At 33.7% G+C, this 14,528-nt stretch overlaps 1 long non-coding RNA gene across 1 annotated transcript; it reads right to left on the reverse strand.

Moving 5' to 3' along the window:
• Positions 1–6,472: 6,472 nt before the first annotated feature.
• On the reverse strand, positions 6,473–8,145 carry LOC118438692. Its single transcript, XR_004836997.1, has 4 exons — positions 7,538–8,145; positions 7,254–7,445; positions 7,084–7,166; positions 6,473–6,999 (listed from the first exon to the last, which is right to left on the reverse strand). It is a non-coding gene; the product is annotated as an uncharacterized LOC118438692 (long non-coding RNA).
• Between the last annotated feature and the right edge of the window lie 6,383 nt (positions 8,146–14,528).

Genomic DNA, 14,528 nt, shown 5'->3' on the forward strand with positions numbered 1-14,528 from the left:
ATGGCGCATGGAAAGTGTGTAACAAATATTCCTAAAATTTTTTGTGTGATTCCAATTGCACAAAATAATTGTGCTTCCCTTCAAATCTCATTGTCCAAAGGGAAATCAAGGGACCAGTCTGTCTAATAACATAAGAGTAGTGACACATAAAATGGTGCTTCGGAATCAACCGATTTTCAGGAAATAATTCTTTAAATTTTGAATGATGTGTAATAATAAGAGAATCTAATTTAAAAAGAATTGCTTCAGAAAAGTTTCTACAAAATGCAATATTTAAAATTTCTAATAACAAGAGAATTAATTCCCAAAATTTCTTAGCATCATGTGTTACAATTAAGTCGCCAATTATGATTGGAAGATGTCTTATGAGGCACCAAGCTTGTGCAGCTTTTTGGCCAATTCTGTTGCTATTATTGTCTAATCTAATAGGACTTGGGCGATTCTTCGAATCTAAGTAACCATAATCGTACGAAATAATTCTTTGGTTAATTTTTTCTAAATCAAAACATTTTAAAAATATAAGTTTTTGAACTACGAGTTTTACTTCGTACGGAACAACACCTTCAAGCAAATCATGCATTATGTCCACTGATGGCGAATCTAAAAAATTAAAAAACTGTAAATCATTTAAGGCGCATGGTCTCTGAACGCCAAAACTTTTGCATTGAAGGTGCTTTGCATAATTTACCTTGTTTCTTAATACCATATCGCAATGCTTATATTTAATTTGGGCTTCATCCTTACTCGTGCAGCATAATCTACAATAGTAATTAGAATTGAACGACTCATGAAACCCATAAATTGAATTTCCTCCCAAATTGTCAAAAATAACAGTGGAAATAGTTCCAAAAAATCTATCTGCACCATTTATTTCGATTCCTTGGCTTTCAAGAAGTTTTAAATCAGGAATGATTGAATTTAAAATACAATTTATCCCATATTTTTTTGCATCTTCAGAATAGAATAAAGCAAGTAAGTGAATCTGACTGAGCTGGGAATTAATAAAGTCAGGCAGATTCCGAATTACAAAATAAATTGCTCCTATTTTATGTATTCCTCGCTTCGATCCAAGAGGTTTAACAATCTCGAAATCGTCATAAAATAATTGCAGTTGAATAGAATTGGGGAATTTGGAAAACAGCTCGTTTGTTAAATAAGATTTAGAATTTTGAAAACATGAATAACTTCTTGAATCATTGTTTTTAGAATAAAAATATTTTGAAAACTCGGGAATTGACACAATTTTTCCCAAAGTTTTCAACAAAGGGACGTACATAAAGGTGTCTTCAGATATAACTTGCAGTCGTTTTGCATTGTGACTTCTAAGCTCAACTCTATTTCCTAAAGTCAACTCTTTCGGTATAACGAAATGATCATTTTCTTTAAATAGCTTTTGCCTTTGATAAGCTGATTTGACCTTATCAAATGCTTGAAGTAAGCTAAATGTTTGTGTTTGTAATGACTCGAAATTATTTGATGGAATTGCACTGTTGCCAATTTTAAGAATTAAATTAAAAATATCATTCATTGAATATTTCAACTCTTTCACTATAAAATCTACTGTGGAGTTGGTTACACCAGTTGCAAGTAAAGTGCAACAAAAATTGGTTAACGATTCTGTCATTATCTTAATTCCTAAATCTACGGATATTTCATTTGAAATATTACTTGCAAAATCGGAATCGTCAAAATTATTTGCACTAATTATTTCTATATTATCTTCATTGTTTGGCTGTATATCTGGAGTAATTGTGTCGGCAGACTTAGCGTCATGAGATTTTGTATGCCGTAAAAAATAACTCCAAGAATTAATTTGCGTCAAACAATTACTAAACGGACATATTACCTCTTTAAAACATATACGACTAAAATTATGTATGTACTTAACATGTCTAATTAAACTAGCACTATCTAACATCAATTTACTGCATAATGTGCAATTGAACATTTTGAAATATGTACTTTTACTTAAGCTGGTTAAAAACTTGTTTCACATTACGAGGCAGATTTTCGGCATCCGTCTCCAATCCATAAATGTAAACTTGAACAAATTTCCATAGCCCCCTCAAACTGATGTCGTACTCGGTCCCAAATACATAATGGCTTTTGAAGAGAATGTCAATGGCTTCGGTGGAATTTTTGGATGCAATTGGGAGCAGCTGACCGTCACATACGATGAAAAAACTTGACAAATTTTTCTTATCAACTCCTAACAAACTAGATTTGGCTGCTTCAATTCGGCTTTCCAAGTATCCAAGATAGATTGCAATGGAGTCCCGGCCTATAACCAAAATTATATTTTTAATCAAAGATAACTATTCTGACCTATTGAATATGTATGTGCATTAAATGCACAAAAAATATAGAAGCTTATTTCGGTGTTCTAAAATACCTTGAAGAAATTAATTAATTTTGTTTTTGCACCATCCAAAGTACAATGATTTGCCTTCCCTTGTCCTTGTGCTGTTGGCGGAATCAAATGGAGTAATGTAAACAGCGCACCAATTGAAGAATCCCATTCCCCTATAAAATTTTTAATGTATTGATTGTGGTAAATTAAAATAATGTATTTATTTCTATTATTTAAATAAATATTTTACCACAGCCCTGTGCAAAAAATCTTATAAGCGCAGGAGACTTTTTGATACTGCCGGCCCTTTGTAATATTTTGTCTACCCAGGTCGGCCAAGATTTTAAGAAGTTATCGCTTTGCTCAGGGTGGAGTTGAGAAAACTCAAAATTGATCTATAAATCAGGTCAAATATTTTTAGTTATTTTAGTTATTTTTCATGTGATTAAATCAAATTACCATAGACTTCCATTCCTGGAATTTTCTGTAAATTTTTAGAATGGATGAGTCACTTCTGAGCCGTAAATAATTACGGTGAGCGAGTGTCTCCAACGCTAGTCTCTTCAACTCTTCTTCATCTTTAATGGGCGTAGAATTAAGTTTGGCAATTATTTCTTCGTTATCTACAAAGGATTCTGCTACATCCGAATTTGATACAGCGTTTTGATTTTTGCAAACGCGTTTTGATTTTGGCTGCTTCGTTTCATTTAGATGGCGATGTATTGTTCTTAGCCGAGCTTGGATAAGTCCGGAACGGTTACCCTCATCATAAAGTATATCCTGTAACAAAAAAATTGTTAATAATTAACCTAGGACTCGACGACTCATCACCCAAATACTAAAATTCAGCACAATTTTCATCACTCTTCAGCTGTGAGAATCGATTTTAAAATTCTGGACAAATTTGTGCTCATGATGTTCACTAAATTGCTACGATGTTTGTTAATTAGGGCTAATTAGTTCCAATTTTTTTAATCTCCTTCTACAAAACTGTCCAATTCTAGAGTGTATATTTTTTTCCAACCATCATTGTAAAAATTTGTGGCCCAGAATTTTTAAATAAATTACCAGACCAGCAGAACTGACTAATAATGTGACAATTCTTGACATTGGGTATTATAAACGTGGAATGTTTAAATTATATATTATGACACTTACAATTCCGTTTTCTGACGCTGCATACTTCCAGCAAGATAAGATTGAAATTACAGTATGAGCAAGTAATTTCTGGTCAGCTGTTGAAGGTGAATTCCTATTAAGCAAGAAATAATATTCAGTCCGGGATGTAAAATTCATTCTATAAGATAATTCTGTCCTTACCCTTTTAGCTCAATTAATTTATTAACAAATGATTTTATTAAAATATCCCCCTGGATGTGTCGACAAAGGTTTTTTCATTGCAGTCAGTGACCAAACGTTATAATTCCTCGTCACTTTGTACAAATTCCTCAAATATCTACAAAAATATAATGACGCAATATTAATTTGTTTTCAATATTTGATAATATTTTTGTAAAATTTGTGTTTTGGGGATTGTGAGTTACCTGCTTAAATCCACTTTCAATTGTATTTTTAGTTGACAAAAGAAGAGGAGGTGAATTAACTTGAGAAGTTTGACCTTGTGAACGTACAAATACAAAAAGGGAAATTCGTTTAGTTAATAAAAAAATAGAAATTATTGATAATATGAATTATAGCTCATATTATAGATAATAGAATTAATGCTACAATACGGGGTCGATTTGCTACGGAATTTTGTTAAGCTTGTTAAGCATAATTATGTTAAGCATAATTTTGTTAAGCATAATTTTTCTAGACACATCTTTATTTTTACGGTAGCAACCAAAGATGAAAATTGTGTCAATGTTGGTGACAATTTTAGCGCAATTTCAGTAAGAACAGCCTTTACTATAGGCTGGTAGCAATTAAATTCAGGCTTTTGCTACCAACTTGCTTAGAGTGTACTACGACAAGTGGATACATACTACGGACGGATTACTACGACAAACGTACGTAAGTGGGTATAAGAGTAGTGCAAAAATATATTCGCAACATGTATAGATATGCATGGATGGATAGGTATGTGCAAAAAGTTTCGCACTCGAAGAAGAAGACACTGGTGTGTATGGTATAGTAAATTTGCAAATAATTTGTATGCATATGCACATAAGTAAGTTGTAATGTCAAAGTGAACCATTTAACTAACTGGCTATTAAACATGGATTGGATAACATTTATCTCATGGAAAGATGCATAAATTAAGATTCTTTTTTTTAAAGTCGGGTTTGTTGATTATTTATTTGTTGTTGTTTGGAGTTAAGTAATTGTGATGCTGGTTAAAGACGTCATGAATGGATGGGTGTGTGATATTGTTACTTAAATTTAAAACTCCCCCGGGGGGAAATGTGGGGAAATATATATAGTTGTGTCTCATCTTGTCTCGTCTTACCTCATCCTAGTAAAAAAAATGTCCCTTTGAGATTTGTCACCTTGATGGGTAGCAATTCTGTCCAAGAACGAACATGGAAGTGTTGGCTTGAGGGTCGGCAAGGATTGGAGGTTGTCTGGGGTGCGTGCAAAAGGATGAGGAGAAATTGAGATTTTTTAAACCTTAAGGGTACCCCCAGGAAAAATAATGGGAACATTTTCTGTCTCAATTTTCCCATAATTTCATCCTCCTTGCCGACCCCTTGCTCCAATTGGGGTGACAATGACCCAATTTCCTCTTCACTGCAGATAAGATAAGCCATATCTATGCATACCATACCATTGTCAGTGTCACCATGAGATGTCATCAATTTATTGGGGATTTATTGGAGATTATTACATACAAGAAAAAATTTGTGCATATTAACCTTAAATTTATGACATTTAGACACTCCGATTATTTTCTGTGTAACAATTAACGTTCTTCTTTTTGGATCGGGTTTTAGGTGAGACGTTTCCCTGAGACGTTTACGTTTTATGTAACAAAGATTTGATAAATGTGTTTGTGTCTTTTGTTGAGATTTTTTTATGCCTGGAGATGAAATTGAAAGTGAATTTTCTTCTTCTTGGAACGTGACTAAGATGTTGACCCCCCAGGAGATGAGAACGTATCAAAGTGGATATTGTAAGGATGTATGACCATGACTTTGGTTTTGTAACACATGTATAGGAAGCATATGCACGTAGACAAAAGTCAGATTTACGCCATGCCCTATTGGATCGAGTAAACAAGGCGATAACATTAATTCGCGAATAATTTTGCGAATAATGCAAACTATAGATGCATACGTATGTGACGCACTTGAACTTGACACTGGCACAACAAAAGTGTAGACGTAGTTTTAAAACTTAGTTTTAAATCAGGATTTTAAGAAAGTGAAAGTATAAATAATTTAAGCATCATCTTGCACTGAAGAAGAGTGCAATAAGTTTAGAGTGCAAAATTGATGACGACACTGGCCAAAAGTGAACGGATGAGTTTCTGATCAACGTATTCTCCAGGTTCATTCCACTTGTGGTCGTTTTATGTAACAACTAGTAGTAAAGCCCGTCCCACGGATGGGCGGAGGATATATCTATATATATAATTGGCTGTGTCTGTGTGTAACAATGAACTTTTGGTTAAGACATTAGTTTGTGAATTTATTTAGATTATTAAGGAAGCGTTCGCTGAATACATTAATTTTTAGTTTATGACCACCACTGCAACGTATATATGGACGTTGCAAGCAAGCAGTGTAAAAGATTCATAATAATCGTTTTTAAAACGCTGATTTTAATAAATTTGCATAGACCACGCATGTAAATATATTTACATGCACTCAAAAAAATTCTATCACCAGAATGTTACCAGGCGGTGACTATATGTGACTCTACTGCGCTGGTAGAAGAGCCATTACCGTGGAGCAACAGAACCATCGTTACTAGGTGGGTAGAAGGATAGCCAGCACGCGGTAATAAGTTCGGTGATAATGGTAATATGCAGGTCTACAGTTGGTAAAAGCTCGGTAATGCATGTTGGTAGTAAATAATGAAATAAAAATGGCTCACGTGACACATATTTATTCTCATTTATTTATAAACACATTAATTAAGTTTTTTTTACAAATTATTGTTGGATTTTGGTGTATTACTTAATTATACGGGCTTTTTAAAGTAGTACATCGTAATTATATAATTACCATACAACTTGACATTTTAAATTAAATTAAACATTTAACAGGGAAAATTAGACCAAATTCATAACACAACAAAGTTACGTCTATAATTATAGGGGCCGTACTATATTTGATCTGTTGACCTTATAATATATGATATACTAACGGGGAACAAAAATAATAATTAGACATAAAATATATAAAGCAGGACTAAATATAATTTCTCGCAATTCCGTCGATCGTCTGAGGATAATACCATGCTGGGACGAGGTCAACAATAGCTTTTGCAAATAATTTTTTCTCCCTGGTTGATGGTGCCTCTCTGTAAAGAAAAAAAAGATTAGCCGATTTAAACAAAATATTTGCACAGAAAATTAATTAATCAACACTTGCCCTTTAAGTCGAACCACTTTCTCAACAAATTCTTGAACCAATTGATCCAGCTGATGCTTCCACAAATTTCTTTTTGTTATACTCCGACACAAGATTTTCCAGTTCAGGATTCTGCTCCATGCCACACCAAAATCAAAAACAGTTTGTCAACAGAACAATTATAATATTGGAATACGGTTTTTGAAAATGACCTACTTGATAATAATTGTCGACTTCTTCGTAGCCAACCGGAGCTACTATGGGGGAGGAGCATGAATTTGAAGCTAGAGATTTGTTATCTAAATGAATTAAATAATTATTAACGAGTATTTTAATTAAGGACCGCAATTCATTATTTAAATCCAAACTACTTATTGACCTCTTACCATAAATAACAGCCTGTGAAGAAGTCGGATACATGTATCCAATCTAGGACGGAACTTCTCCCTTGATTTAAAACACAATGTTCGGGATTGATGACTGACTGACCTAAAAATAGTGGGAAGACTGCGGCCGATTTCACCCCTTCGTCCTCTTCTAGATCGATGGACTCGTCAGTATCGAATTAGAACTTTGACCTAATTTAATCACAAAAAATATTATTAATTATTAAACATATAAAGTTTTTATTATTTTGATCAGAAATCTAAATTAAAATTAATTCACTTACCATTTTATAAAACCCATTGTAATCTACATCTTCCTCACACCTTACAAATTTCTTCCCTCTTGAAGGATTCGACACTCTTATTAATTATCACGGATATTCATAATTAATTTTCTGAATTAATTAATTAATTTTCTGGAAATGTGATGGAAGAGAAAGCTGGCATTAATGCACTACCGCGGTGGTGGAGGAGAAGAGACGCTCTCACTTTTACCCGTTTGGTGGAAATATACCACAACTTGGCAGAAAATTTGGTAACAAAGGGTTACCATATTCATTTCCAATCTGGTAGAAGTTTTTACCTAGGTTGGTAATAGAAATGGTAGTAAATTTTCTACCGCGGATGGTGATGGGATGTATTACTACACTCGCGGTAAAACTCGCTATTATGTACTTATTACCACATTATTTTGAGTGTGGTTGATGTATGCAAATTTATTAAAATCAGCGTTTTAAAAAAGGATTATGTCAGTCCAAACTAATTGTATTGAAGGCATGTCTGCCTCAAACACCTTTATTATTACTTTATGTCTTTGGTGGTGTGGGGTTGAGGGGGAAGAGTTGTTGCCAGCCAGCCAGTGACTGATTGTATCGGGTTATTAAGAAGGATAGCTCGGTAGACATGCACTGGTCTTATTGTTGTTGGATACGTCATCATTCTGATGAAACTTTGTTATTGCTGTGAGAGAGATGAATCTGAGTATCAGGATTAATAAGAGTGGTTGTGGATGGATGGAGAGGGTCGACTTGTTCTTCAAGATCAAGACCACAAACCACCACCATGGCGTAAAAAATCTTGTGATAGTTGTACATACTAGTTGAGTGCATGTCACCTTAGTTGGTCGTGTCGTTTGTTCACATCGTGGCGTGGTTGTTACCGCGTGGTATTGGTCCGTGTCATCTCCGTCCATCCATGTTCACTGTGGTCGTGGTTAATAAGTCTCGTTTCTTACTTATATATTGGTCATTCATACCGACTCTGAGAAGAAGTGCTTAGTCAGCAATTGGGGCGCCGTTTTGTCGCCTGGACTGGATTAATTAAATAAAAATATCTCTATGTGCAAGGGACAAAGTGTTAAAAGTAAGTAACCGGTTGTACTTTTACTCTGGTCGCGTATTCAAGTATTTATCCAAGTTCATGGAACTCGTCCTTTCTGGAATGGAATGGATGAAACGTATCGGATGGAGAGCAAGATGACAAGGTCATCCGCATTATTCTTGAGATATTTTACAGGTAAAGATCTCTTCTTGGGTGAGTGATATTTTTATGGGACAAGTTTCTCAGAAGAATGGAGAGTTGGAGAACATCGCCCCCAACAGTGTAGTGACCGACCCAGAGTACAAGTGAACCCATCCTCACTACCATCCATCCACTATCCATACCGTTATTATGAGTGAAGATCCAGCAGCCTAGTCCAGTCCGGGACCAGACCATGCTGTCCGTACCAGATCTTTGCCCTCTTCCCAGGTTCAGCAGTATTTCTACATTATTTTTGCAACTCGGATGAGTTAACTGACTCCAAACCGGGAGTTCATTCATTGACTTTCATTTGGGTAGAATATGTATGCAAATTAATAAAATGGTCCAGGGGAGATTATGTATTGATGTAGAGTTTCATACATTTCGCCCAAACACTCATGGGTTATGTTCAGTGAGTAAGGTAACTAGAGCAATTTAACCCAATCACTCCAGTGTGGTTAGCCAAGTGAGTTGGAAGAGAGGATGGTAGCCGGAGGGACTCCTGGTTCGAGTCCCGCTACTTTTTTTCGTGCAAAAAGTGGCAAGTTGGATCATGCATCCAACTCCCATTGGAGTTGGTAGTCTGAAATCTCACTCACTTTCCCATCACCTCTCCCATTGGCCATATGTACGTATGGGTCTGTTTTGTTCGGGATGGCTGCGACACGGTATGCAATTTTAACGAAATGTCAGTGATATTATCACATCTATCAGTGGCTTGGATATAAAATTTATAACTATATATGTATGTATTTTTGCCAATAGAACATATTTGTATAAATATTTATGTATATTTCTGTGCCAGACAAAGTGATTTATAAGAATTTAAAGTAAACTATTATGTTGTGTATAAATAAATTCTATATTGGTAAATTAGGAGTCACTATTTTGAACGTAGCAGACACAATTATCGAGATGATACCCATACAAATTTACATGCACTTTTACTAGAGTAAAATTTTAGTATAATTACTTCATTATATTACTACTCATTGATGTTTTCTTTGATCTGCCAATTTTCTCGTGCCCAACATGTCCATGAAATTAAAATTGTCACGATACTTATGCTTTTTAATTGAAAATTCGATTTCCTATTGAATGTCTGCACTGAAAACAATTAAAATGTCCGATTTTACTTCCATTGATTTCACTTCTGTTCTAGTTGTTGGAGTTAGATTTTGAGAAGATTTTTCTGAAACACGTTAGTTTAGAATATCAAGTAATGTTTATCACACAAAATCTAATCACAATTGGGACAAATATTCGTTAAAACTTAGTTCGTTAAAATGTTAATCAATCAATCAAACCGATCAATTGACCTCGATTAGAAGTTAAAAGTCGACTTTAACAAAAAGTTGGAATTCATATTTAAACAATATCAATTAATTAAATTAAAATTCGCAGTTTAAAAAAATTGCATGAAACTACTCGTCTTTACTGGATTTATTTTATTGATTACTTTCGACAACGAACTTGATTGTTTGAACCAAATGGATTAACAAAAGAAACAAACAGATGACAAGATTCGATGATGATGACATGATATGTTTAATATACCGAATACTTTACCTTGATTGATATTTATGTAGAAGCACGCTTAAAAAAATAGAAAGACATAAATTTGCAAAGTTCAAAAATAATGATATGATGATATAATGATTATGATAATGTTCGACAGCAATCTTAATTTTATAATTAGGTCAATGCATGGCTTAAACAAACAGATAATATTTATACATGATACTTTTCTTACCTATAGTTTCGAAAATGTTATTGAAACTAAAATTAGTTAATATATTGAACCAACTTCCTAAATTTTCCGAGGACAATATATATTAAACCTTTGAACACTTGATGGTATAAACGTTTCAAAGTTTTTAAAGTTAATAAATATTTTTCCTCAAAATTTTTATCGGATTTCTAAAATTCAGTCTTATAATTTTATGGAGCAATACGTATTTCAGTGCGTCATAAAATTGTAGTTGTAGAAATAAAAGTATAACTTGTTTAGGTTTCATTTCGAATTATTTCGAACATTTCGAAGCCAAATTTGGTTGTATATTAAACCCGTCAAGTATTATGCCTTGCTATAAATGATCCACAGGGTGATTATAAAACCACATTCAAAATTGTGACATGTTCTACCTGACAAATTCTACAAGGCAGCTGAGTTTTTGGCGTATCTGATTTTGATTTGATTTGTATCTTTATTTCTGTCTTTCCCAGTTAATTGTATACATTGCATTACTGAATTTAAATAATTTGGAAATCCTACATGTTAATTTAATTAATATTAATTTATATTCTACATGTAATTTTGACGATAAATATAATTTTCAGCAAATATTTTGTGTATATTAAAAATTTTAATTTAACAGTTCCCCACCAAATAATGTCAGTAATGAAGCTGATAGAGTCAATAAGAGGCAACAAATTTGCAAGAATCTGATTAGTCAAATTGCTTATAATATTATGAAATAATACTTGGATTGGAACTAAACTTGTTCATTTATAAATTTAAACCTTTATTGGATATTTTTGAGAAAAATGCAAATTCCAAACACAAACTTACCTACTAGTACACGAATGCATTACATTATTCCTTATTACTAGTTTGACTAATTTCCGTTTGTCCCTCACACTCCCCTTACTAAATTTTAGAATAATCCGGTACCAATTACCTACCTTTATGGTGATAAATTTGTTAACAACTAGTAGTAACTTAAACTTACCCTAATAATTGCTAGAAAATTGTTAAAAACTAATACAAGTGTGGAAATAAAGTTCTGCCATCGATTTGCATAATTGTAGTAAACTTCGCTATAGAATAGACAGTTGACAGTATAGTGATAGGAATGGACAAATGAAAATCGTTCTCGTATTGTTGAAAAAAAGTTTACCCATTGGTAATAAACCAGCTACCAATCGGTGTAAAATAAGTAAATAAGTTGTAGCCAATGAAGCGTTTGAAATTCATTTGTCCTGTACAAACTAATCAAAGCGTCATTACAAATTAGGATTCAGTGTCTCATTTTGCCGTGGCCAATCAATGAAACCCGAAAAAACGACCAGCCAACCCCAATAGATGGCGAGAAATGTGAAAAATAAAACCAAAAAAAAAGGAAAAGCGCGTCTTTGATAGTATTGAAATTCCATCCAGAACCAATTCCAATTTTCTAGCCGCGCTACTTTCAATCGTGTTTGTTGCATAAAATCCGTTCTCAGCATTGGAAGAATGGCCAGCGCTTCGTAATTGGATTGAAAAGGGGCATGATTTAGTCTCTTTTTCGTACTCCGTCCTTCTATTTTTTAACCTATGAAGAGAATTTATTTCCGTTAAATAATTTACTAAATCAGGTAATTTAAAGCATTGAAATTTCTTACCATATTATCACCGCCAATTTGGTTAGGATTAAAAAGACGAAAAATATTGTGCCAACCATCCAAATGTCTAAAGCTTTGACGTATGCGCTTTTAGGTGAGCCTTGCCTGTTTTTGAGTTACAAATGCTTTAAAAATTTGCTAATTGCGAGACAAATTCATACATGGCGCTTAGCGTTGCACATATTTTTTGCAAACAAGCTATGAATTTTTCTAATGGAATATATTCAATCAAAACGTAACAAACTTGGTTTTCTAAATAATCCACTACAAATTCGAAACATAGACCTTCTTACCTTCTTCTTAAACATAGCCGCAAATAAGAAGGTCTATGTTTCGTTAATAAAAACCACACGTGGAATTATGTACCTGTCCTGCATTGCGGTCAAAGTGAGCACGATTGTCATACAGATTCCCACACGAACTTCCACGAGGCGTTGCGGCATGAAGAAACACAGCCAGGTTATGACTATTAATAGCAAACTCGGGATGAATGTTTGCACGACATGGTAGCTGATCTTGCGACGGAAAATTAATTTGAAGGATAACTCGTCGAATTTTTCGTCTGTAGGAAAAATTCAAAGTTAATTAAAATTATTTTTGTAACCAAAATAGTTATCATATTTGTGAAGCGATATTTAGTCGTACTAATTCTGAAAAGATATGAGGACAGTCGATGCTTAATTTTAAAAACATGTAAGTGTAGTCGCTGCTTAGTTTTGAATAGACGTAAGTTCCATAAGAATAGCATTGAACATACATCTATTTAAAATTAAACATCGACTTCACTTAAGTCTTATCATAATTAGTACGACGATATGTTAGTTAACCGTAGGCACTAAATGTCACATTGCCCCCAAAAAACATTAATATCATATTACCCCAAATTCAAGTTACCTTGAAATACAGCCTTAGATTCTAAATAGCTTTCCAATTGAACGTCAAAATTTGGGTTGTCATGGTCCCCAAAGATCGGTGGTTTCTCCCACATGAGATTTAACATTTTCTCATTGTAAGAAACTTGCCAATTAAGTAAAATTTATTATATCTCTATCCGATTAATTGTTATTAAATATTATGAACTTACAACCGCGAATTCTAAACTTGAAGGAGTGACTATCCAACGGATAATATTTGAAATCCATTTCAAGCGCGAATTTTAAAATAATTTTAGTAATGTATTGGATATAACCGCCTTCAGAGTCGTATTTTAGAGTTATGAGGTTCGACATCAGGAATGGTTGACTGGTTTCGATTAGATCGTCTAAAAATAAATGAAATATATTAAAACTTTTTAGAATGGAAGGCAACAAATTATTAAGATATCTGCAATCGTCCAAGATAACGCTAAAAACAAAAAAAATATAAATGACAATAAGAAATGACAACAGTTTGACTGTTATATTGCACGGTTACAATATTTCTCAAGCATTTTGAAAAAAATACTCAAAGCATACCAAACGTCCCATTTTGAAAAAGGACTTACAAATGTACAAATTTGGTTTCCAAATGGCCCCCAAATAATCCTAATTGTTAAGAGTGATCATATGTCTCGAGGTCCGATTGTTATGTTTCCCTTCCTTAATTAAATCAAGGACTTGTTGCGGAGTAAGGTTTTTCCGAAAGGCAAAAATTTTCCAGTCTGTCCAACCCAGAATGATTTCCATACCAAGGGTAAGTTCCTGCAGGGATGCGTGATTTAAACAAGGTTGCGAGAAATATACAATTAGAGGTGTCCACAACGTATCACGTAACGTAACGATAGCAATGTTATGTAGTTATGACTGCGTTTGTGTTACGTGATATGTCATGGACACCCTAATTGCCTCATATGTATCTTAAAATAAATGTATTTATCATCACTTTGTTAATCTCATCTATTTTCCGGACTGTTTCAACCGTCGTGGAAACCGAGACGTTAATCGGTGGCGTGTAGTTGCTCAATGCTAAATAAAAGTTTCATTATTATGGCAATTTATTAGAAATTTGCGCAATTCAAAATAGCTCGAGAAAGGTTGAAAAAAACCTTCAACTAAACTTAGAATTTTGTGCGAAATATTTACCGGTAATCGGGACCTCGAAAAAGTTGTAGTTCTTCGGAATTCCTAAGTCTGGTTTGGCAGTGTAATCCGCATCCACACTCATCGTAGCAAAGAGTATTATAAAGAATGATTTGCACTTGTTGAACGAATTCATTTTCACACATTAAAAAATGTGAAGATAATTTTACGATGTACAACCTTCCTCGTAGAACAAGTTTGAATGAGTGAATGATTATTTTTATAAATATCCGTGACTTGAATTTTGCTCAAATCGGGACAAGTTATGATTGGCTGCGGTTTTGCGGGTTCCATGAGTTTTGTGGGTCTCGAA

The sequence above is a fragment of the Folsomia candida genome, unplaced genomic scaffold (assembly GCF_002217175.1).
Source record: "Folsomia candida strain VU population unplaced genomic scaffold, ASM221717v1 Fcan01_Sc024, whole genome shotgun sequence".
NCBI lineage: Eukaryota > Metazoa > Arthropoda > Collembola > Entomobryomorpha > Isotomidae > Folsomia > Folsomia candida.